The sequence below is a fragment of the Vanessa tameamea genome, chromosome 27 (assembly GCF_037043105.1).
Source record: "Vanessa tameamea isolate UH-Manoa-2023 chromosome 27, ilVanTame1 primary haplotype, whole genome shotgun sequence".
NCBI lineage: Eukaryota > Metazoa > Arthropoda > Insecta > Lepidoptera > Nymphalidae > Vanessa > Vanessa tameamea.
In genome coordinates, this window is record NC_087335.1 from 2,830,367 (window position 1) to 2,856,354 (window position 25,988).

Sequence of the window (25,988 nt, forward strand, 5' to 3'; positions counted from 1 at the left end):
TGTATTCGTTACAGTGTCTGTGTTGATAGAAAAGTTATCAACAAATACCACGAGTGTGATCAATTTGCCAATCTACCTTTACATAATATGTTTAACAAAAGCTGATGGATATCACTTGACCGATGCCACTATACTCAAGAGTGACTAGCCAACTACGCAGGACAGAATCTATAACCTATCGTAGAGTGTGAGCAAAACAATTGCAATCTCTGTTCCCTCTCATTCTCATAAGATAGCACACGACTAGTAAGATCAGATGTAGGTCCAACTTCACGCGCTTTCAGAGGCACGAGAGTATCAATTCCGTTCTGGACTCTAAGCTGCTTACGGAAATTTGGCGACTGGGAAAACCGACAGGTTTCGAATTCGATGCGTTGGACCCAAGACCTTCTTAATCTTTGAACTAATTTATATTTCTGTGAATACTTACTTTTAGCATTGAAATCAAAAGCCCCATTGGAAGCGGATCGTCATGAAATATTAAAGTTATTTGAACTGTTAAATATCCAGACCATATTAATCATAATATTAATAAATTTCACCACCGAAAAGGCTTAATTGAAAGTTACATCGCCGTTAATTATCTCCGAATGCGCCTCCATCGAGAGATCTTAACAAAATTCATTATTGTGAATGTTTAATAAGCTTGCGACGAAAATACGTTTGTTCTTTTGATTTAATTATGGAATTATTTTAATTGGACATCGTACTCTCTACTTTGGTTTTTCATACTTTTGATTTTACTTAAATATATGATGTTTAATTATGATTTCAGGTTAAAGAACTTACAGTTCGTAAGGTTCTTTATGAGTCATATAAGTTCATGTACTTGAAGAGAAAATTAAAAGAAAAAACTTTTACTTTTTACTTTTGATGACCTCCGTAGTTGAGTAGGGTGTACACCGGTTTTCATGGGTACGCCACTCCGAGGTCCCGGGTTCGATTCCCGGCCGAGTCGATGTAGAAAAAGTTCATTAATTTTCTATGTTGCCTTGGGTCTGGGTGTATGTGGTACCGTCGTTACTTCTGATTTTCCATAACACAAGTGCTTTAGCTACTTACATTGGGATCAGAGTAATGTATGTGATGTTGTCCAATATTTATTTATTTATATTATTTAATATACTCAAATTCAGGTATCATCGTTTCAAAAAAAGCTATCAAAGATATTTCAATTGTTCTTATTATTTCTAAGTTTATGTTTTTTTTTTAATAAACAGGACAAGAGGTTGTGTATGATCGAATGGATTTTTTATTCATTGTTTTTTTATTGTTTTTAGTTTTTGGAACGATTTTCTTTTACGTGGCTGTGTGTGTGTACATTGTGTATTGTGGAGTGAACTGGCAGAAAGCATGTAAAAAAGTATTTTGTCCTCTCCGGGCGATCTTTTCTTTTATTTTTTTTTATTTTGTTATTGAAATTTTATTGTTCTCAAACTTTGTTGATTTATTTTGTTGTGTTTGTTATTTAATACATAATTTACAGCTTAAGCAACTTCGTATTAACTGAATATCCCATGATACTTGTCGTTTTTTTTTAAATTTGTTGTTGGTAACCGTCCATATTCTGTATCCAGGGCCGGACCATGGATTTAGGTCCTGGGCTAATACTACTTGGTGGCCCCACTTAAGACACATCTGAACGTAGACTTGATTTAAATTAATTGCAGGATTCGCAAACCTTACGATCTTTTTAATTTAATAAAATGATATCAATCATTTTATTAAATCTTTTGCATTATGATCTATTTTTGACTTTGACTTGACTTGACTTAACTGGGAGCCCCTTGAATCCACGGGGCCCTGGGCTGAAGCCCAAAAAGCCATCCGGTAGATCCGGCCCTGTCTGTATCACCAATCCGATATCAATCATGGGAACTAAGATGTGCTTTGTGCAATTACACTGGCTCACTGGCTCTTCCAAGGCAACACAAAAATACTAAGTACTGTTTAGTAGTAAAATAAGTTATAAGTTCGTGATTCCCACTCAGATCAGTGCATCGCTCGCTTCCAAGTAATACGAAGCGTGACGAAATATAATCCAATAATTTAATTCATTTTTAATACATATTTCGAGTATGCCATATTTATTTCCGATACTTGACTTAGACAGCGTTTCCGCTACGATGACATTAGTGAAATCCGTTCTGACTGACTTCCGGCAATGGGTTTCACATGTATATACTCGTTTATGTCAGATGTCAAATTTTAATATTGGATAACAGCTGGATTTGACAGTAAATTTGACGGTTGTATCTAAAATTATCTCCAAAAAATATTTTTATTTATAATCGGACGGTCATGTGGGCACTTGAGGGTAAATGGTCTTCACCACCCATAGACATAGACGCTGTCAGAAATATTAAGCATTCATTGCCAATACGCCACCAAGATTGGGAGCCTGTGCCTGTGTTTACACTGGGTCACTCCACCTTCCCAGCCTATCCAGAATACTTAGTATTGTTGTGTTCCGGTTTGATGGATGAGTAAACCAATGTATCTACAGGCACAGGGACATAATATCTTAGCCCAGATTGGCGTCGTATTGCAAATGTAAGGCGTGGTTAATATTTCTTACAACGTCTTTCTTAATCCGTCCGCCTATCTATAATATAAAAATAAATACATAATAAAATGATTGATATTTTATTGGCAGATTATTTTGTGTACAATGCTGATAAATAAAACTCATAAAAGATACAAGATTCGTAAATAACGAATGTATTTTATTCAAAACCACAGCGGGGATGTAAAATATTCAGCTAATTCGGACGTTTCATATAACAGGGTACCACTATGATGGATTGAACGGCTACGCTGTTATTTGAGTCTAGATTTGTGTGTTGCGTGATAAGTTTTGCACGTGTATTTGAAAAATTGCATATTGCATGAAACTACATGCAAAATGCTATATATTTTTTGCATTTTGAATGATTTATCGCATAATGCACCTTAATTTTTATGCACCAAACAAAGTTCTTTGTTGTACTGAAATCATTCTGATGTTTTCTATGGATTTTCAAATTTGCAAATAAGAACTGACTTATTTATTACAAACTAGTTGACAACTGGTGCTTGACTTGTGATTTAGATTTAATTATATATAATTGTATTTAACTAACATGACTGTATTTTTAAATATTGAAAAAGAGTAACCACTGAGTTTCTTGCTGGTTCTTCTCCGTAGGATCTACATTCCGAATTGGTGGTAGCTTCACTTAATATAGTTTGTTAAATGACTATTTAAAAGTGCTTGTAAAAGCTTTCTTGAATAAAGTATATTTTTGATTTGGACTTGCTCGCTAGACATTTGCCAAATAACATGATCTTCCTTGGAGACTGCTTCATAATAAATTTCATCCAGTTTGGTTCAAAGTTTGGCCACTAGTTTCTCATCTTTTAAACCTGAAAAATTGTTCTTTTACGGTAGATTAATTCATAATTTGACGATTCTCAGAGGATCTAGTGCAATACCTTAGTAATAAAATATGAGAACCGCTGCTTTGCATAATTAATAAAAACTTAATAATATATAAGAATGAATAAATTATCTTAATAAAGTAAATAATGTCCTTAGACTTCACAAAGCTAATTATAAATTGTATCTTGAGGCGTAGCTTTGATATAATATTTCAAAGATACCCGACCACACATAGTCAGTTCTTTACAAGGAATTATATATATTAATTTACAATATGATTCCAGAGGTTTATCTAAAAAGAATATTCGTATTTTTTACCATTCTTCACAGATGTGAGAGTTTATTCCTTAGAATTTTTCCAATCAATAAACAAATATCCAATCAAATTGCGCTGGAATAGCGTTGTGGAATCCAAACCACTTTTAAAAGAAGATGCTTTAGCCGAGCAGTAGGACATACATAGACTTCAATATATATAACACAGGTAATACTACTAGATGTTTGGGCTCTTTGCAAGCCCGTCTGAGTAGGTACCACAAAATTGAATTTGATAAAATCTGATATAAAGCAAGCTTGAACTCACAGGAAGTCCATAGGATACTTTTTGTGCCTAACACATGACGTTCAGCCTCTAAAACGCAATCAAAGCCGCTGGTGACATTTAGTAGTATAAAATAAAGGTCCATACGTTGCCGAAGTTGAAGCCACATTAGACACCCTCATATCGATTTTTTTTTTGCTATATTTCAAGCAATAAGGAATCCCTTGAAAGATGGGAAGATGAACTTTTGAAATTCCTAAACAAAGACTGGATGAGAATAGCTCAAGACAGAAAAAAATGGAGTGAGATGGAGGAGGTCTATACTCGTCGAGAGGACCTTAGTTAAAATTAGATAAAAGAGACTCTATTATTACTGAGGAATTAAAGAGGCTTAAATAAATAGATAAGGAATCCCTCATTGATTAATTTTTAAAATAGCACACAGCCGTTTATATTGTTTGAAAAAATCCATTCGCTATGTAGGTCGTGAGCGTTATGGCCTTTCGGTATTGCAATGTACTCGAAATGACTGCTAATTAAGGCTACACGATTCTTTGTATGTAGGTTAAAAATAATGAAATATTTAGGGTTCAGTACAATTTTTCTTTTTTTTTCAGGTACTCCTCGTAAAGAAATAGAAGTACAAGTTGGATTTTAATAAGGTAAGGAATTATTTCATGATTATCATCACCATCGGCATCAGTCAATCAAAATCTGCTACTGGACATAAGCCTCGTCCGAGGTGCGCCAAAACTATCGGTTTTCTTCTGTATTCAAGCGGGTCTTTGCACCTTCTTCAGGTCATCAGTCCACCTGGCTGAAAGGCCCTACAATGCCTTTGCCGATCTGACGTCTCGACTCAAGGATTCTTCTGATTCACATCCGTCCTTCGAGATACGCGAACAGCCCTCTCAGCAATTTTTGAAGCTCTAGCTTTTTTTCGGATAGTGTAATTTCTGATCGTAAAGGACTTATTTATCTATCTACATATTTGTATTTATTCGGTTCGCTAGTGATTCTAAATAATCTTTCATAAAATAGATAAAATTTAATGCATGTTGCTTAATCCACAAATCTCATCCACTGTGACTAGGTAGACAGACAGCGAAAAAAGAAATGGTTGTATTACTTATAACTATGAGGAACTTCATATATTTTTTATTCATCAATTGGTACAGCTATATAGTCCAGTATCTGTCTGTCTATCCATTTAATAAAATGTCATTCCGCATAATATTATTTATCATGAACTAAATTTTACTACTTACATGAAGAACGCTTGTCTGGATTGTAGCTCGCAATCTGTTCATGATATTATCTAAGCATTCGTTTTACAGAACCAGTTCGACTTTTTCATCACTAAGTTTATTTAAAAAATAAACACATACACGTAATATATAAGCATATATATAATAAATAATACAATTGTCGTAGAAGTAAAAAGAATACTTGATTTTCAATCAAATAGTAATAATTAATTTTACTTGGGGGTAGGGCTTTGTGCAAGACCGTCTGGGTAGGTACCACCCACTCATCAGATATTCTATAACGATTTTTCTTACTGTTATAATCATATATGTTATCATAATATATTCTACTGCCAAATAGAAATTTTGTATTGTTGTTTTTCGTTTGTAGGGCGAGTGAACTAAAGTAACCACAGGCACGCGGGGCTTAACATCTTACTTGGTGGTAGGGCTTTGTGCAAGCCCGTCTGGGTAGGTACCATCTACTCATCAGATATTCTACCGCCAAACAGCAGTACTCAATATTGTTGTGTTCCGGTTTGAAGGGTGAGTGAGCCAGTGTAACTACAGGCACAAGGGACATAACATCTTAGTTCCCGAGGTTGGCGGCGCATTGGTGATGTAAGGAATGGTTAATATTTCCTACAGCGCCATTGTCTTTGGGCGGTGGTGACCACTTACCATCAGGTGACCTATTTGCTCATCCGCCTACAGAATCCTTGGCATTTCAAGCAATAAATGATAAGACGTTTTCCGACATGATTGCAATAACAGCTGGTCATTATATCAAATGGATTTTCTTTGTTATAAGCAACTTAATAGATTTGAATTTAAAAAGCACCAATACTTTGTACTACGAGAATGTATAAATAATAAAAAATCGATTTTGTTTTTTTTAATATTAATATAATTATTATAAGTAACGTTTATAATAAAGGACAAAGGACAAATATTTAAAAAAAGCTCTTGTATTTGTCGGGAAAACATACACGTTTTTTTATATATATATGTGTATATATACTTGCTTTGTTTTAAAGATTAGTTTCGGTTCAAGAGGGACCGCAGGTGCGTTGTATCCTGTCTCTCATGTTCCCCTATCCGTCGAGAACGGCAATTGCAGTGGTTTTATTGGGTAAAAATTCCACACAACCCGGTTAACTCCCACTAAAAGACCAAGACAATATATATGTATATAAACGATCGATCGATCGATACGACGATCAAATTGACGTAAAGTAAAATAAAATACAGTAGTGAAGTAGCACTCATTAAAAGTACTTGGGCCGAGCAAAAGCATCCTCTGACCTTGAGAATTTGAAGTTTATTCTACTTTGATTTTAATTTCAGGGACACAGTGGTTCTTGAAATTTGAACGCGCAGTTATCGCTTAAAATTTGTGCGTTAGTCATTGGTCTTTTTTATCAAAAAATTCAGAGTAACAGCCCGGAGTTAGGAAGTTAGAAGTGTGTACATTCCAGTGCCTTGGAAAGCACGCAAAGCCGTTGGTCTTGCTCCTGATTCTTTTCCAGTCGTGTCAGTATTACCGTCCCGTGGGATTATGAAAATGAGGAAATAGAGAATTCACCTGCATTTGTGCATACTATAATATGTCCCGCGTCCCCCAGTCCTCCTTGAGGTTTGCCGCGACGGTAAAAAGAAAACGAATTTATAATAAACGACGCAAATTTTATGTAGAAAGTATTCACGCCAACACCTCGACGGGACCAAAAATTTTCACATCGAATGTTTTCGTTGTTTACGTAAATAAATATTAAAATGTAAATTTTATATTTTTCACGCACGTGATTTTTGCTTTATACATAATAATCTAGTTAAAAAACCGTCCTATTTAGTTATTTAGTATGAAAGTAAACGTGTTTTGTTTGAAGGAAAAATTAACAAAATAAAAAATGCTCATATTTAAAAAAAACCCATATCGTAACTCGATTAAATCCTTCGTTTGGCAAAATAATTAAAACGGCATCCTCACATCTCGAAGCGTACGATGAAAATATTAACAAAGGCACGCCAGAAAGTTACGAAAATATTATAAATTCAATTTGTCGCCTAAAACGATGGCAAATTAGATTTATTTGTATGTATTTATAATAGCGCTCCAAATTTCAAAAGGCATATGACTTTTTTTTATGCAATAGTTAGGCGGACCGGCAAATGGACCACCTGACGTTAAGTGGTCACAATCGTCCATAGACATTGGTGCTGTAAGAAACATTAACCATCTCTTACTTCGCCAATGCGCAACCCTTGGGAATGTTGTTATGTCCCATGTGCCTGTAGTTACAAATCCGGAACCAAACAATACCAAATATAGCTGCTTGGCGGCAGAATATCTGATGAGTGGGTGGCACCTACCCAGAAGGGCTTGGAGAAAGCCCTACCACCAAGTAATTGACTAGAAATATCTAGCAAGCAAGAGCTTATTAAAGAATAACAAGCATAACTACGGCAGCCGTTATCTATTAAATAGTATAAAATAAATTCGCCATATGCCTCAGTCTGTATCTCCTCTTACTTCTTCAAAACAAATCGACGGATTTTGATACAGTATTCAACAATAGAAAGGAAATTAAAGGAGTAAGGTACATTATTTGTAAATTTTTTAATGTACACTCGTCTTAAAAAGTGCGCTTCACATTTCCTTTTGAAATAAATTGCTCCCGTCCATAGCTGGATCACTTGTGCAATATCTACAAAAATCTTCTCTTTAACGCGCTATACCTTCTGGAATAAATTTAATGTATTTTGGTTTATTAGTTCGGATAAGTTTGGTGCCTGAACGTATCAGGTACAGAAACTAGCTCTAGCGGACTACTATTCTCACTAGAACATATCAATAGCGTATTAGACCCATAAAAGTTTTAGTGACCGCTGCATCCTCGTAATATCCGCATGTCAAATAGCTCCCGTTCTCTCAGTTGTAAAAGTAACATTCTATATATTAAAAAGTATGAGACTAATCCCCCTAAACCGTTCAGACACCGACCAATACCACGAAGCGTATCACTGGCAAAATATTCACATTGACTTCGTACATGGCCTTAGACGGTGCTAGTCAGTTACAGAACGGAATAGGCACATTCACTTACTTCGCAATAAAAATATTATTTTTGGGTCAAATACATTCGTAGCACGGTCATGGTATGCTGTCACAGTCAGCGCTCGCTAATCCCTTGTGAACCATGAATAATGAATTTACTGACAACAAAAAATATTTATTTTAGTGACGAAACTCTATGTTCATATTTATTTTACTTCATACCTATTTTTTTTCTAACATTTTCATCTCATGTATGTCATTCGGTCCGGGAGTGTACTGGGAGTTTCCTGACTTCGGACAGATATAGAAAATTTCTCGATGGCAAACATTTTTAATGGCTTTTTTAGCCCGACCCGGAGCGATATAAGTGACTAGCGACGTTGTAAGTTAGACCAGTGAGGCAGTCAAGGTTTATATATAAAGATATATTAGATACATGATTTTAGGCAATGTTGAACCTGACATATGGCTTCACTTTATTACCAATTGTGATCAAATTTCCCGAGGGGTATCTTTGATGTTCGAAGAAAAACGTGCAAAGAAATCATAAATGGTTTTCTTGCACTTATTACCTAGATATATAATTTTTCTATAAAATTTTAATGTTACATGGGAGATTTTCTCGTCACTAACATGAGTTCTTCAACTATTTATCTAATTACGCGAAACTATGGTTAACCATACAACAACTCTGATCCAAATAGACCAAGATTTGTTCTTAACTCTGTCAGTCTTTCGGTCTGTCAGTTATCACACAATCTACCGTCAAGCAGCAATACTTAGTAGAGTCATGTTACTTTTTCAAGAGCATTGTAACTAATGGTCAAAAATTTAGTCTCCAAAGCATATTGACGATGTAAGGGATTGTTGATATTGCATACAGTAAAAATGGTTCACGGCGATGTCAGTGGTGACCACTTAGCATCAGGTGGTCCATTTGCCAATCTGCCTCCTCATCCATCAATGTATCTATCATTACATAGTATAAAACAAAGTCGCTTACCGCTTTCTGTCCCCGTGTATGCTTAGATCTTAAAAATTACACAACGGATTTTGATGCTGTTTTTTTTAAATAGATAGATACATGCACAATATAGAAGAGTGATGTCATAAATAAGCACATTTTTTGCGCTTACATTGCAAATGCTGGCTGAACCCTACAAGATACATACATAATTATAACGTACATAATATGTAATGGATAACCCACAACCATTTTTTATCCTTTACTTTTTACGAGAAATAATTGCATATTTTCGAAGCGATTTTAAGCAATACAGCATTAGTCCTTATCCAATTAAGCACCCTTAAATACATTGTGAATTTAATATAGATCAATATGGCCATTTACAGCATGTAATTTAAATGAATATTTTCGAAGATATTACAGTTTGAAACGCAGGGACATAGCGGTTTGTATTGTCTAATGACTGAAAAACTGTAAACGTTGTCAGACATTCTATAGTATATTTAGTATCAGCATTGCACCCGTGCAAAGCCGGCGCACGAGTCTATAAAAAATACCACAGACAATTTTAGATGCAAACCAAAAATGACAATTCAAGGTCAAAATTGTGTGGATAAATGTTAACACGATTGCAACCGTGCGAAGCCGAGGCGGGTCGCCAGTTTTTAATAAAAAGAAGTAAGGTACAGCGTATCTCTGAGTCGTTACAGCTTGTAATTGGCACCATGTATCTGGCTGATACGTCATTTTGGTTGATTGATTCATACGTATAGTAAACGTGAATTTCTTATGTAAAATTTCTTTTATATTCTTGGATAGAAAATTGTATACAATTCCCTTCTCGTTATTACCAATTTATATAAAATTGGAACCCCAAAGGAAATTAACCTTTTAAATCCCCAATAATTTAAGTCATTTGTAGTCAAGAATACTTCGCAGGTTTTCCGCACAATTTAACAGCGAATTCAGATCAAAATGTAATTCTAAATACAAGACCTACATTTTAAGGTACACTTTTTTCTATTTTATTTAAAAACTAGCAACCAGACCCGGCTTTGCACACGTAGATAAGAAGTGCTCTAGATAAGAAGTAAATATAATAATATATATTTCCATTGATTGAGCCGAGATGGCCCAGTGGTTAGAACGCGTGCATCTTAACCAATGATTTCGGGTTCAAACCCAGGCAGGCACCACTGAATTTACATGTGCTTAATTTGTTTATAATTCATCTCGTGCTCGGCGGTGAAGGAAAACATCGTGAGGAAACCTGCATGTGTCTAATTTCAACGAAATTCTGCCACATGTGTATTCCACCAAACCGCATTGGAGCAGCGTGGTGGAATATGCTCCATACCTTCTCCTCAACGGGAGAGGAGGCCTTAGCACAGCAGTGGGAAATTTACAGGCTGATTATGTTATATTTCCATTGGACGCCATATTTTTTGCCGACACTAACTACCGTCTAAATATAATATTTCAGCCAATTTACACAAAACTGTAACACCTAAACTGTCCTTATGAATCACTCCGTCTATTAATGAAAACCGTTTAAAAATATATTTGGTAGTGTTTAAGTTTATCGCGTACATACGCGGCGGGACGACTTTATTTCATAAAAGGTAGTGATAATTATTTATTCTTGTCTTTTTTGTTAATGTTATGGATTTTATTTTTATTTAGGTGAATACTTCAAAACGAATTTCGGATAATTATATCTCATCCACGACGATCTTCTGACTTTAACGAATGTTGAGTGAATGGAATGGAATCTTTACGACCTGTCTTTCATTTTATATGTATGTGTTATTTTAAATACATATTATATCTTTAATAATTCTTATTTTAAATAAGAGTGAGATGGTGTGATTAGAACTCGTGTATGACAAGGACAGCGAGTTGAACCCAAGCAAGCACTGGATTTCCATTCGCTTGATTTGTGTTTACAATTCATCTCATATTCGGCAATGATTGAACATCGTGAGGAAATCTGCATATGTCTAATTTCAATGGGATTCTGCCACATGTACGCATAGCAGCGTGGTATGACTCTAAACCTTATCCTCAAAGGGAGAAGAGACCTCAGCTTAACATTGAAGCATTTTCAGGCTGTTCCTTTTTTTTTTAATTAAGGAAGTCAATTTGTTGTACTTATTTAAGCTTTAAAATTAATTATTTACAAGCACTATTAAATTGTTAATAAGGTAAATGTTTTCAATTTAATTTTTTATAGTCAACCTGCGTTACTTTGAGATATTACGTATATTGGGAACATAGTAAGAGTAGATTTAAAGATTTGTGTCGCAATAAAACGACAAATGTTAAAATAATTTAAACTAACAATGTAAATGTTACATATGTAGTATAGCTAACAATGTTTAAGATTTGTGGTAGCTACTGTTTACTATTCACAAACACGCTTAATTTGGTTGCATCACAAATTGGTACATTCCGCCATCATCGAGCTACAATATTGTGTAGGTACTGTGTTTAACTATCAAGACTGAGTGGTCTGTGTATAGACAATACGACATTTTAAATTTCAATATTTTTGTTTTTCTATCACAAACACATTTGAATCGTTATTTTACAGAATAGTATTGATTGTAAATCTACCATAGGGTTTTATTGAAGATTGAGCTGAGAAGAACTGCTAAGATACAATAGTTACCCTTTTCGACCAATTAAATTACAAATTTATGAAATTCAGAAGTATCGTTAAATAATATAATTAAATAATTTTTCATTTTCTATTTCACTATATACATTAATAACTGCCGAAAATTTAATTTATATATATAAAAAAAAATCTTGCTAGATGATATATATAATAGTGTATATATGTAAAGAAAAAAATGTATTTTTCTTTAATTTGAATTCCGCGCATAAACCGTCACCGAACGCGCAGTGACATGACAACTAAATTTTGTTAGCCATGAAAAATATTAACCAAGAATCAATCTCGTGATTGTGAAAAGTAAAGTATAAAGTATCTTGTGATTGGGAACAGACATTGTTAATAAATAAACATTAAATGTCGTTTCTCTTTTTACAGGTGCGTAAATTTTATTTTTGTAAAATAATGCGCAGGTAAATACAAACTCTTATTTTATTTTTTATTATTGTAAAATTAAACAAATAAATCTCTTTTTACAGAGAAACTCAATTGTGTTTCATTAACTGTGTCGTCCTAATAAAAAGAATACCAGAAAAAATCTTATATATATATATAACAGCTCCCTCGATTTTATTTAAACTTTAGACCAATTATATTGCACCAATTCGTTGTCAGTAGGAATCGAATATTTAATTTATTGTTTTTATGATATAGATAAACTGACATGCATATGGGCCACCTGATGGTAAGTGGTCACCACCGCCGATAGTACCTGTAGTTACACTGGCTTACTCGCCCTTCAAACCGGAACAGAACAATACTGTGTATCTGTGTGTAGAATATCTGATGAGTGGGTGTTACCTACCCAAACAGGCTTACATAAAGCCCTGGCACCCTGTAAAATTTCGAGAAAAGTCGAAATTTTCGACTTGACGTAAAATGTAGCCTCACGATTTTTATGCTACAGGTAAAGTTATATAAATTTGACGCGAGTACGGCCGCTTATTCTCATCTCTCTTATGTATGATAAACTTTAGCCAAATATAGTCGACCCTTGTAATACTATTTGACACTCTCTAAAGAGATTCATGTTTATTTGCGTTTATGGTTACATGTGAACTATAATCACTTATATATAAATGAATGTTAGTGAATCTGTTTGATATTAATATCGACCGTAAAAGTTAACACGTCTATTTTTTAATGGAGGTTTTAAAATATTGCTATAACTCCCTAGATGACAGAGCGGCTTACCACAACCCGCAGTGAGATAGTTCAGGCACACAAAATTCCAAACTCCAGGGTGCTACTGAGAACAAAATTATATTCGACTCAACCGGATTTTGACAATCTGCAATCATATAAATTCATCACTAAGCAAACTACTATTACTTGAGACAGTGTTTCAATTACAGTATTATTCTTTTTTTGTCTTATGTCTAACACTTTCAATTATATATTAAATTTCTTATATTTTCGCTTAACTTAATCCAACGACAACTCTGTCTGTATGCCCTATCTCCTCGCTCCCTTTCTACCGTAAGCAGCTCTCATCCATCTGCCTCCTGCTTCAGCTTTGACATCGTCCACCCATCTTCTAAGTCGTCTACCTCTTGTCCTTTTATTGTGACCAGTACACCAGTTTCATTATTTGTTTAGACCATTTTTCCTATCCTCGCATTGTATGTTCTGTCCATTTCCGTTTTAACTTTATAATTGTTTTTATATCGTCTTCCGTTTTCGTTTGTTTCTTTATGATCTCAGTTCTTATTTCGTCGGATAGTCTTTTTCTCGTCACACTCCTTTCCATGGAGTTTTGGCAAGCTTATAACTTCTTCGCGTGCGCTTCAGTAAGTGCCAAGGTTTGGCAGCAATAAGTGTCATAGAGTTTCCGTTTGATACTTATGTTAGTATCTTTGGCAAACTAGTTATTGTGTGTTTATTTGTACACACGTATGCTACAAATAATCCTTCGTACAATATTGATTAGTGTTTACTGTAGATGATTGGATAAGCACCACATTATATTGATAGACGTCTGCGGTGAATCGATTCAATGATAGTTATCATAAATTGTTTCCACGTTTCGTAATATTGTTTCAGCTTACACGAAATCGGTTTCGAAAATCAGAGCTTGCCAATGTTTAGCGATAGTTAAATACGATATCCTATTGGATCTATTTATAATTTAACATATATTAGAGTTATACTTGGGATTTAGACCCAGGGTATATGCTTAGCTTTTTCCTTACACGGATTTTTGTAAGTACTTATAAGAAATTACAAACGAACATAAAAAATGTAGCCGTTACTAAACCCCTATTATGTGACTGGTTTTATAAACGGCTTACGGTAATATATTATTAATTTATTTATTTATTTTACTTTAATTACTATTGAAGACCCGGAAGACCATCAAGTAAATAGGAACGTCAAATAATTAACAATATTTAATATAATTTACAATATTTATTTTTCCAGTTTTTGTTACAATCATCCATTATCTTCCGCTTTTCAATCCAGATTAACAAATCCCATGTCAAATTCAAAAATATTCTTCTTCTATTATAAAAATGTCAAACCAAAAAGTATTCATTTACATAATTCTGTGATTGAATATAACTCAATAGCTAAAAGCTATACAACCTTAAATGATTATTTATAATTTTTTTATATAAAATAATTTATAGGCTTACACTATATTGTACGAAATATTAATAATAGATAATAATAATGCCATAGGAGTAACAAAAAAATAAATGTCACATTTATGGCAATCTCTCATAGACAAACTTTGGTGAAAGAGGTTTTGTAAGCGAATAGATAAAGGATTTAAATATGACAGAGGAGATAAAAACTATTACATAAGAACATAAGAATAAACTACAGTACATCCCATCCCAATAAAATACTCATAATATTATATAATTATAGACTCTCAAATTATATGTGATTGATTTTATTATACTCGTAAAAAGAAGCATCATTGCCAATAATTCAATGAATATAAATTAATTAGTCAATGTCCAATGTACGTATCGCTTTCTATTCCATGTGTTCTGCGAATTTGTTCTGTCATAATAGTACTAGTATTCATATTTTGCCTATAGTTTATAAATATTGACATTTCGTGATAAAGTCCTTTGTGAAACCAATTTTAGGGGGCTAGCATGGATTATGTTTGTGCTACACGTGAAAATGAAAACTATTGTAACTATCGCCGTATTGTCCACTATTTTGTCGAAATGGTCATTGTAAATATATATTTTCAATTTGTCATTAAATCAGAACATAATAATACTAAGTAATACTGTTTTGCAGTGAAGTAAGTTATGTTAGCTGGATACCAGATACAGGTATGACTAGTTTGTACAGTACCTCAATAATTCAGAATCAGAAATTGATTGAACCATTAAGCCAGATGGCTTAGTGTTTAGAACGTGCATCTTAATCGATGATTGCAGGTTCAAACCCAGGCAAGCACCACTAAATTTTCATGTGTCTAATTTCAACCTGCATGTGTATAATTTCAACGAAATTCTGCCACATCCACATCCACCAGCCCGCATTGGAGCAGCTTGCTGAAATATGCTCCAAACCTTCTCCACAAAGGGAGAGGAGGCCAGGCCCAGCAGTGGGAAATTTACAGGCTTTTAATGTTATTCCATAATCCGATGTTTCTCTGTGCTAAATTCCAACTTACCGTATCAATGTTTATAAGCGAAGACGACCATTTAACAAGGAACAAGCTTGTGTCCACTTAAATAAAACACTTTTGAAAAAACGCACAACCAAAACCTGAAATAACAAAATATGACGTATTGTTAAGAGTTTTGCTTTTGAGATTTCCAAAAACCGCAACATGATTAGCTTCTAAATTAGAAGACAATAATAATTGTCATCACGTTAAATATAGATAGATAGCAGTTAAAATACATAGCCTTTTTGGATACATAGTATGTATGTATATAAGAAAGACTTTAAAGTCTATGAAAAGTCTTAAGTATTGACTTTCAACTTTAATAATGCCCACAAGTGACAAGGAAACGCGTCAAAGTTTACTACTTATAGTTCTTAACTTTATCTATGTGAGAAGGACGGTTTTAATATACTTTTACGGGCCGCAGGAGATCGTAAATTCCAATATAATTCTCGTAAAACTACGTTGAGTTACGTTGCTTATGATCCAGCGAGGTTACGTGCTTTTAACTTTTGGACCTCGAATATTGGTTATTGTCTAGTGATTGATACGTCATCGTTAAAACTAATCATAATATGTGAAGTTGGATTTATATATTTGTCCTTGGTCTAGTGGTTTGATATAAGGTACCCCTGAACCCAAGGTTCAAACCCAGGTCAGGTCCATAGATTATTGGGGTTTTCTATCAAACTGGAGTCTGGAAATTAGAATTGTGTACAGTATCGTACCTCGAAATGTTCGTAAAGCTGTTGGTGCTGCTCTTGAACTTTTTCCAGTCGTGTCGTGCTATCCCATCGGATGTGAAGACAGTTATGAGAGTGAGGGAACAGAGAAAGGGTATGTGTTTTTGCACACACATGTATGCTATAATAGGTCCTGCGTAGTTGGCTGCTCTCCTTTGAGATTGGTCTTTTTTTATGTTAGAGGTGGCAAACGAGCAGGAGGCTCACCTGATAGAAAGTGACTACCACCGCCCATGGACATCTGCAACACCGGGGGGCTTGCAGGTGCGTTGCTGGCATTTATTGGTCGCCCTAGCCAAAACCAGTGAGGACGACATCATCATCATTACCATCATTAATTTTTTTTTCTAAGTATTCTGTTCGTTGTTCAATATTTATTATGTTTTAGCATCAGATTATGAGAATATTGACTTTTATGCGTACCAATTTTGTGTATATGGTTAGCATCACTCGCGTGTCAGGTACCAAACATATATTAAGGTATGTTAGGAGACATGCAAATAAGGAATTAGGGTCCATAAAGCCTGACTCATACTTCACGTGCAAGCGAAACTGAGGCCGAAAACTAGTAAATAAATAAGATGTATTTTATCAACGGAATCACTGAAAAATCTAACATCGAATATATTTTTATAATCCATATCTACATTTTAAATGGAAATCATGTGGAAACTACCTCATACGTGAAACTGCGTTTGACAGAGGAATGATAAGGGATAGGAAATAGGAATAATAACTGGCGTTCTGCAAGTTAGATTCGATCCTCGATTTTATGAGTTTGGAAACGAGGGCATTCAATTGAAATTACGGCGAGTGCTTTTGTTTTATGCCTTTGATGTTTTGCGTTATTGGATTTGAATACCTTGTGCTATTATCGAGGGACTTTTGATTTGATATTTTAATATCCGACCACATAAGATATTAGTGGCATAAGATGGTTTTTATTTTAGAATAATATTTCTATTTGGATAGACTTATATTACGCGGAATACAGTAGAGTGAACTGGGAGAAATCGTTACATACGGAATTTTTTTATGTTAAGCGTTAAACCCCTCCAGACGACCTTTTCCTCTCTTCTCCTTGCTCTCTGTCTTTCCACTATATGCTACTAGTTGTCGCCCGCGGCTTCGTTCGCGTTTTAGGGGTTGGTTGTCATGTGTTAGGCAAAAAGTAGCCTATGTACCTCCTTGGAGTTTAAGTTTGCTTCATACCAAATTTCATAAACAAAACTAAACTTAAATTTTGTTATTGTTTAAATTCACATGGGATATTTGTGAAATAATCTTACTAATAATATAAATGTGCAAGTTAGGTAGGATGGATGGATAAATCTTACTTGGACTTTCACACATTTCAACCATTAAACGGATTTGAATGAAATTTGGAATAGAAGTAGCTTATACCCTGGATTCACGTAAAGGCTACATTATTGCTCTCTTGCCGTATATAAAAAAAAATAATTAAAGGCAAGTAAATTTAACGTAATTATTACCATACCGTTTGGTTACATTAATTCGTGGGACAATCAGTGATCAAGGTCAATGAGAACGTGCTCTCAGTTAAATACAGGGTTTATCAAATACAAATACAGCGATGCGGATTGTTTTAGTTCGTGGTAATGAATTTAGGGTATGCGGATGGGAAATTTAACTTTAATTTAAGGTATGAAACTGAGCCCGTAATTGTCTAACTGATTTCACCAAAGCGGATTTGTGGGTGCATATATGGTAACATTTTATCTGACTCATCATTGAAGAGCCGATATGGTGTTAATTACGCGTGATTTGCAATCAACGATCCTCGTGAATCAATGTCTTTTGGTGATAAAATACTATGGAAAAAATTGCGCTCTGAATAGTAAACAAATATTACCAAAATTCATAAACAATGACAGTTTGAAGATAACAATGTTAGGCCAGAAATATCTTTTTAGAATATTATAGAATATTTTTTCGTTACATAAAGCTTTATTTAAAAAGTATTTACGCTCTTAATCAAACAGGATCAACAAAACATCAAAGTGTGCGACTTATTTTGAACGCCGTAATTGAGGACGGACATGACATTTCCTGATTAAATAGAACATTTTGACCTCAAAAAAATAAATAATCTTTGAAAACTTGGGTGAATTTATGTAAAGAAAATACTCATGTATTAATTTTAACTCTTTGTTAAAATTAAACCCAGGTTGTATTTTTCAGTTAATCTATCTTGAAATCACCAAATCACTGCTGGCCAATAATCACCTCCACGAATTTTGAATTAAAATTATATTAAGTTTTGATGAAATTCAATAGTCTTATTTTTAATAGTCACCTATTTTGGATTCCCTTTTTTTTAATTTAATTTCGAACATCCATGGGCTCACAGTTGCCCTTGCCTTTTTTTACATTTTACTTTTATAAATTTTTTTTATATTTTTACTGAAGATCTTCGCTGGACTTCGAGCTTGTCGTCTTTTTGGAAGACGTGGCCCACACTGTCATTTTTTTCATTTAAAAAGTAATATATACATAATCCATAATATATAAGTAATTATTTTAATCCTATTTATTGCAATCTAGCGGACCCTGCTCCGCGCTTGATCAGAGACTCTGATGTCGCGTTTATGTATAGATGTCTTGAGGCTGTGCTCTAGGATGGTCCTTTCGATGAATCTGCCGATAGCGTCGTGACCATCGTCCGTGTAATAGACACAGGTGTCAGTGCTGCTGCGTGAGGGACACTTTCGTGTATATGTAGCCTCACATTCTACTAATACCTTGTTTGGATTCAAATAATAAAAATCAATTTGATTTCCTTTTCCACTTAAGTTGTCAACATTGTCAACATGAAGCTCACTCCACAACGCAGCTCCGATGCGGGCTGACACACTCATTACCTGCAAACGTACCAGAACTTCATCCAATATGCAGGTTTCCTCACGAAACTGTCCTTTTGTTACTTGATAATCTAAATGATAAAATATATCAAGTATTATATTTTAATATTAACTTGGTGGCAGGATTTCGTGCGCAATTGGTAGGTTATCGACTCCTTAAATATTTTACCGCCATTACTGTTGTGTTCTGGTTTATAGTCCTAGTGAGTCAGTATAACGACAAGCAAAACGTAACACATTAGTGCTAAAGGTTGGAGGCGCATGGTGGCGATGAAAGGAATGATTAATATTTCTTACAGCGCCAATGTCAGTGGGGTTCGGGGTTCCCATCAGAACCATTTTATATAAAAGACATGTTCTTCGTGTGGTAGCTGACATTGCGTTTTATAGTTTTACATTTAATATTAACTTGCTTGCAGTACTCCTTCGGTCCATTATCAACCAAGTTATTAGTTCTAGTTCATTTGTCTTGAAATTTTTCGTAAGAAGAAGATTCGAAAGCATTTATTCACTTCATAGTTATGATTTCATTTTAAACTACTCACAATAATTATTTTTTCGTATTGACATATTCACCGTATTATTATATAACGTATATTATAGTCTGTAGGAAACGTTTGACACGTACTTATAATAAAAAAACCGGCTAAGTGCGAGTCGGACTCGCGCACCAAGGGTTCCGTACCAATGACTAGGTAAACAACAGCAAGTACACACATTTATTGATACCGCGCAAAAAGGGCTTAAATGTTTATTTTATTTTGTTTTTATAGCGGAAACAGAAATACATAATTAGTGAACATTTCAACTGTCTAGCTATCGTGGTTCTTGGGATACAGCCTGGTGATAGATAGACGGACGGATAGCGAAGTCTTAGTAATAGGGTCTCGTTTTACCCTTTGGGAATGGAATCCTAAAAAGGACCTCGTGCAAATCAAGACATCCTGCAGACGTAGAAAATTGGCATGAAAATGTTATCCTGAAATTTAACTATAAACACACGAATGAATTACACGGTTTGAGGTTGTTGCCAAATGTAATGAACCTTTTTAAAAATACATACATATTGTACGGGTAGTCGTATATCTGATTAAAAGGTCAAGGTCATTTGCATAACCCACTGCGACGTAAACTCGCTGACGAATGACACATACATGAACTTGAACCCTCGGATCTGTAGTGCTATTCTGTGAGAACCTCGCATCTCACTCGTGAAATGTTAAAAACCGACTTACTTTTGCTTTTTTATACGTGTAACTTTTAAATTTTATAATTTACATTACATTAACAGCCTGTAAATTTGCCACTGCTGGGCTAAGGCCTCCTCTCCCTTTGAGGAGAAGGTTTTGGAGCATATTCCAACGCGCTGCTCTAATGCGGTTTGGTGGAATACACATTTTCAGGCAGAATTGCATTGAAATTAGACACATGCCGTTTTCTTCGCGATGTTTTCCTTCACCGCCAAGCACGAATTATAAACACAAATTAAGCACATGAAAATTCAGTGGTACTTGCCTGGGTTTTAACCCGAAATCATCGGTTAAGATTCACGCGTTCTAACCACTGGGCCATTTCGGCTCTGTGTTTATAATTTATATCTACATATATGATATAGGTAGGTGGCCGAACAAATAAGCCTCTTTGTTTGTTTGTTTGTTTGTTTTTTTGTTCGTTCGTTTGTTTGTTTGTTTGTGTGTCTGTCTGTCTGTCTATCTGTTGCTCCCTCACTTGCATTTGCTCGGAAAGCAAATAAAGCGTGTGCCTGAACTCCGTCCCATCGGATTATGAGAGTGAGTAAGCAGGCCAAAATCAGTCCGGGCGACATCATGATGTGCTAAAACCTTCTCCAAAATGCGTCTTCTTATATAAGTTATGTGTATTGGTGTAGTATTTTTCAGTAAGGTATTACTAAAATATATATATCGTTATTTATGAATATATTTCTGCTGAACTACTTTCTGACATTTTTCGATCGTGTTCGTGTGTTGAGATTCGAATTTGTTCTAAAAGAATAGTTCTACTGATGATTAATTAGAAGATGAAATGGGTCGCTTTGCCTTGCATTGTTTGGGGATCATGTGCGCGCTTCATTTGTGGCATTGTGAAAAATGAGCGCTAAAGCGAGATTGATAATTATCATACAAATTTAATGCATTCTATCCGGTTTATTACTGCGTCGACTTTTTTATAATATAAGTTTAATAAATAGAGTTAATATCACTAAAAAAAAATTTAAGAAATTTTTCACTCTTGATTGGCTTTAATAATGATCATAAGTCTGAAATTTGGAAATTTCATATATTGAAGAAGTTATCAAAATTGCATCATAAATTATATTATATTACTTTTATTTCAATTTAATTTAAATTCTAAGAAGTAGTTCAACCTAAATCGATATAAATTCAGTCGTAATCGAATAAAGAGGCGAATTGTCAGCGATGCAGGTGAGAAAAATCGATACAGCTCTGACAGTGCGATCATGATTGGCAGAATTGGCAGACGGTTATTGGAAATTTGCAAAGCTTTGACGAGATTTTATTTATGAAGCTAGTGGAATTGCGATTGACCAACATTTATTATTATATACTTGCGACCTGCCCCGACTTCGCACGGGTGATAGTTATGAATTATGTTTACTTTCTGGCGTTTATTTATTGTTTCACTGGATAATTGGATGTGACGTCACCAGTAGCGGACTAACATGGGGGTGATATGGGCGTCTCGCCCTGGGCCTCCAGTCTTGGGGGGGCCCCCAAATCCCTCAGCGCTCCCATGATCAAATCCTAAGCAAGACTTTAAAAATGCGATTAGTACCTACTTAATTTCATCAAGATCAAAACACTACACTCTACAGCCATGTAGACTTTTTACGCGGTACTAATACGCTGGGGGAATCCCCTTCTTTGTAGCGGTTACTTCCCCAGGAATCCGTGAAAGAATGGGGGTCTCATTCGACTTTGCCGCCCCGGCCCTCTGACGGGCTTAATCCGCCATTGGACGTCACTAGTAGTCACAGCCGGGCTTATCGGACAGTTCTAGCACTGACTGTCGTGGCAGATGTTTGACTTGGCTCGGTTTGGCTTAACATATAGCGTGGCGTTACAAAAACATCATTAATTATTAATATGGATACTAATTTGTTTTTGAAAGATATAAAATATATCCACGTGTTATATATATTTAGATAATATTAACCACGAAGATCAAAATTTTGTTGTTACAACCATATCCGAGCCACGGCGAACGATATTCTTTCTTTGTCAATAATTTGGAAACGATGGTATCTTAATTAATAAAATCTTAAATATATAAGATTAAGATTAATTTTAATGTTATAACGTAAAACACAATTTAAATCTATATTAAATACCGAAGTTAACTCACATGTTATTCTGAATAAGGATTTTTTATTAATTTGTAGAAAATCGCTTCGCAAATAAGCTACTTTTGCTCATGAAAACCGTATCAAGTTGAGTGGTAATCGGAGACATAATGAGACACCCTTGAGATGAACGTCTAAATAACGCTCACGTAAGTTTTATTTTTCTCGACTGGTTCTCAATTTACTTAAACTTTAACCGATCATACTGTCAAGACCAGTAGAACTAACAGAAAAACACAGTACAAAAAATACTGTTATAAATCACGTGCCTGTAATACTAGCCTTGAACCCTGCCTTCCTAAAATAAAAAAAATTTAAGTATGACTTTGTTGAAATATTAATGTTTTCTTCGAACTTATTATGTTGCAGGAATACGGTAAGTATTTCAATGTTCTCGTTAACGTACTTCTACGTTTGAATTTGAATGACAATGTCAGAATTTTTACATGGAACTCATTTGATATTCAGCTCTCTTTAGTATTTGATTTGTGGAATGTATATTCCTCGAATACTTGGTGAAATATGATTTGAATATGGTATATTACGATTCAACAGGCAAATGCTTGCAAATATCTATAACTATTTTTTAATTTTTACTCGTACTCGTATATATAATAATTAAGGTATTCATGTTGATAATTATTATGTATAAAAACAATGTAATTTGTTTATTCTTACTTATTTAATGTAAATTAATTATCTATATATTTTAGAATTATTCATTTTTGGATACTTTTTTTATAATGCCACCAAAGTTGTAGATGGGCAAATATGCCGACTGATGGTAAGTGATCACCACTGGCCAAAAACAATGGTGTCGTAAATTTTAACCATTTCTAAGTTCACCAATGCGTCATCAACTTTGAGAACAAAAGTGTCATGTCCCTTGTGCCTGTAGCTACACTTGTACACTGCTACATTCCAAAGAATTGCTGCTTGGCGTTAGAATACATAAAGATTGATTATTTAAACAAGTATGTAATTATCTAAAACATATGACTAATCTATAATTATACGTTATTGGAAATTATCAACGATTTATCTGATTTTTTATTGAACAATTACGAAAAAACTAAGAATTCGTTCATCCCTCTATTACTTTATTTATCGACTTCAAAAAAAGGAGGAAGTTTTCAATTCAACTTCATTTCATACTAATTATTGGTTCATCTTTGATTTAAGTATAGATTCAATCTCATTGTTATTTGACATTGTCGATTATTTTTATTTGCATCTAACTATTCAGAAAGTTATTTAAGTTTTTTTTTTGTTTAATTTCATGCAAACAGAAAGGCTTTTGTTCACACATTGCCCTCTTTGTTTCTGTAGTTGAATAAAACGTGATCTACTTCAACACGAACGAAGTATAATACTTTTATCACATCTATTCTACACGAAGTAAATTATTTGTCCAAGAAAATAGAAGTGAAGATCGTTCCATTGTTCTATTGTGCTTGTAATCATTTGAAGCATTGGATGTTATTTTTTCAAACGTATATTTTATTGGAGAAGTTTTATCAGATAGCACTTGAGCTGACAAATATTTAAATTATTTATCGAGCACGTCGTTATGTTTCCTCTTCACGTTCGTTTACTTGTTAGCATTTTGTTTATTTTTTTTTATCATATAAGTAGATGATGAAGGGTCTCCGTTAGTTACACTGGCTCACTTACCTTTTATAGATACTGTTTATGTTATCTTAGTTCCAAAGGTTGGAGGCGCATGGTGGCGATGAAAGGAATGATTAATATTTCTTACAGCGCCAATATCAGTGGGGTTCCCATCAGAACTGTTTTATAAAAAAGACATGTGCTTCGTGTGGTAGCTGAGCGTTTTATAGTTTTGCATTTAATATAATTCCTCAGGACCAATGCAAATATCAACAAGATTCTTCTTTAATTCATCTGCTTTAATTAATATCACTTTCTTTGCAGTAGTCCTTGGGTCCATTATTAACCTGGCTATTAGTTCTAGTTCAATTATATTGTAAGAAGACGATTCAAAAGCTTTTATTCATTTCATAATTATATAATTAGAGCCGAGATGGCCCAGTGGTTAGAACGCGTGCATCTTAACCGATGATTTCGGGTTCAAACCCAGGCAGGCACCACTGAATTTTCATGTGCTTAATTTGTGTTTATAATTAATCTCGTGCTCGGCGGTGAAGGAAAACATCGTGAGGAAACCTGCATGTGTCTAATTTCAACGAAATTCTGCCACATGTGTATTCCACCAACCCGCATTGGAGCAGCGTGGTGGAATATGCTCCATACCTTCTCCTCAACGGGAGAGGAGGCCTTAGCCCAGCAGTGGGAAATTTACAGGCTGATTATAATTATATAATTTATTTCGAATTGAAATTCGAATAACGAATTTAAAAAGTCTATCAGTGACAAAACAAGGAAAGCCTATTAATATATAACCCAACGAAACCTTCAGAAAGGTAACCCTTAACCGCGATGGCCGTCATCAGCACGGATTAGAGAGCCTCCCTGAGATTAAGCCTTGTCCTGATATAATTTGAATCTTTGGTCCATCCATTTATTTTATTCAAGCTGTCCCAGATTTTTTTAATCACATTTTTTCTAAAAGTATAAGTTTCGCTTTTATGATTAGAGAATGTTAAAATTATTTTTTATATTTTCTGTAGTCGTATATAATAACTCCAGCACGTATTTACTGCAGTAATAAAAAGTTCGAAGTCAGGGTGCAGCATAATTATGCAGAAAAATTGAATATATTCATAGTTTATGAACTGCTTTGATGCACCTTACCAGTTGCAGTTAAGCACGTACCGCTCGATACCAGTTTGTTCTGGTTTAAACTGCATTTCACTAATAAACTCTAAAATGCTTTGACTGTGGTGTAATTTTCTTAAGGATAATATTATTTAAAATTACCATTGATTATAAAAAAGCAATTTTTTAAATTAATTATTGAATTACTTTTTAATATTTTATCTTTGATAAAATTAATAATGATATTAGATATTGTAATAAACCTTCTTAATTATGTATCAGCAGGGTTTTATTAAAATTAAAACAACCCCTATAGCACGGGAGGGAAAAGGGTAAGGACAAAGGGATTAGAGGATAAAACTCATCTCTTTATGAATAACATAGCTTGCATATTTACATAATTAATAAATTATCTTGATTTTAGATAAGACATATTAAAAAGTAATTTAATTTTTTTTTTTTATTAAAACCTCCTCTGTAATAATTTTATTACGGTAGAAATTGAAAAATCAGAATTTAGATTGTTCTTCTATAAAAGGAACGTCAATAAAAAATATACATGAAAAAATCGTAATATACAATAAATTAATATTAACCTCAAGCTGTTTTATCATCTTTAGAATCTTGAACAGTAATATAGAACTTGGTAAAAAAGACCTCGACTCTTTGTATTTGATCACACGCAGAGAAT

The 25,988-nt window shown here is 34.2% G+C and overlaps 1 protein-coding gene across 1 annotated transcript in view; it reads left to right on the forward strand.

Moving 5' to 3' along the window:
* The first annotated feature begins 4,603 nt into the window (after nucleotides 1–4,603).
* LOC113392003 (sex peptide receptor) overlaps nucleotides 4,604–25,988 on the forward strand; it is a 185,188-nt gene continuing 163,803 nt past the window's right edge. Inside the window, exon 1 of the mRNA XM_026628196.2 lies at nucleotides 4,604–4,624. The gene's annotated coding sequence lies outside the window, so the exon portion shown is untranslated. The remainder of the gene's footprint in view (nucleotides 4,625–25,988) is intronic.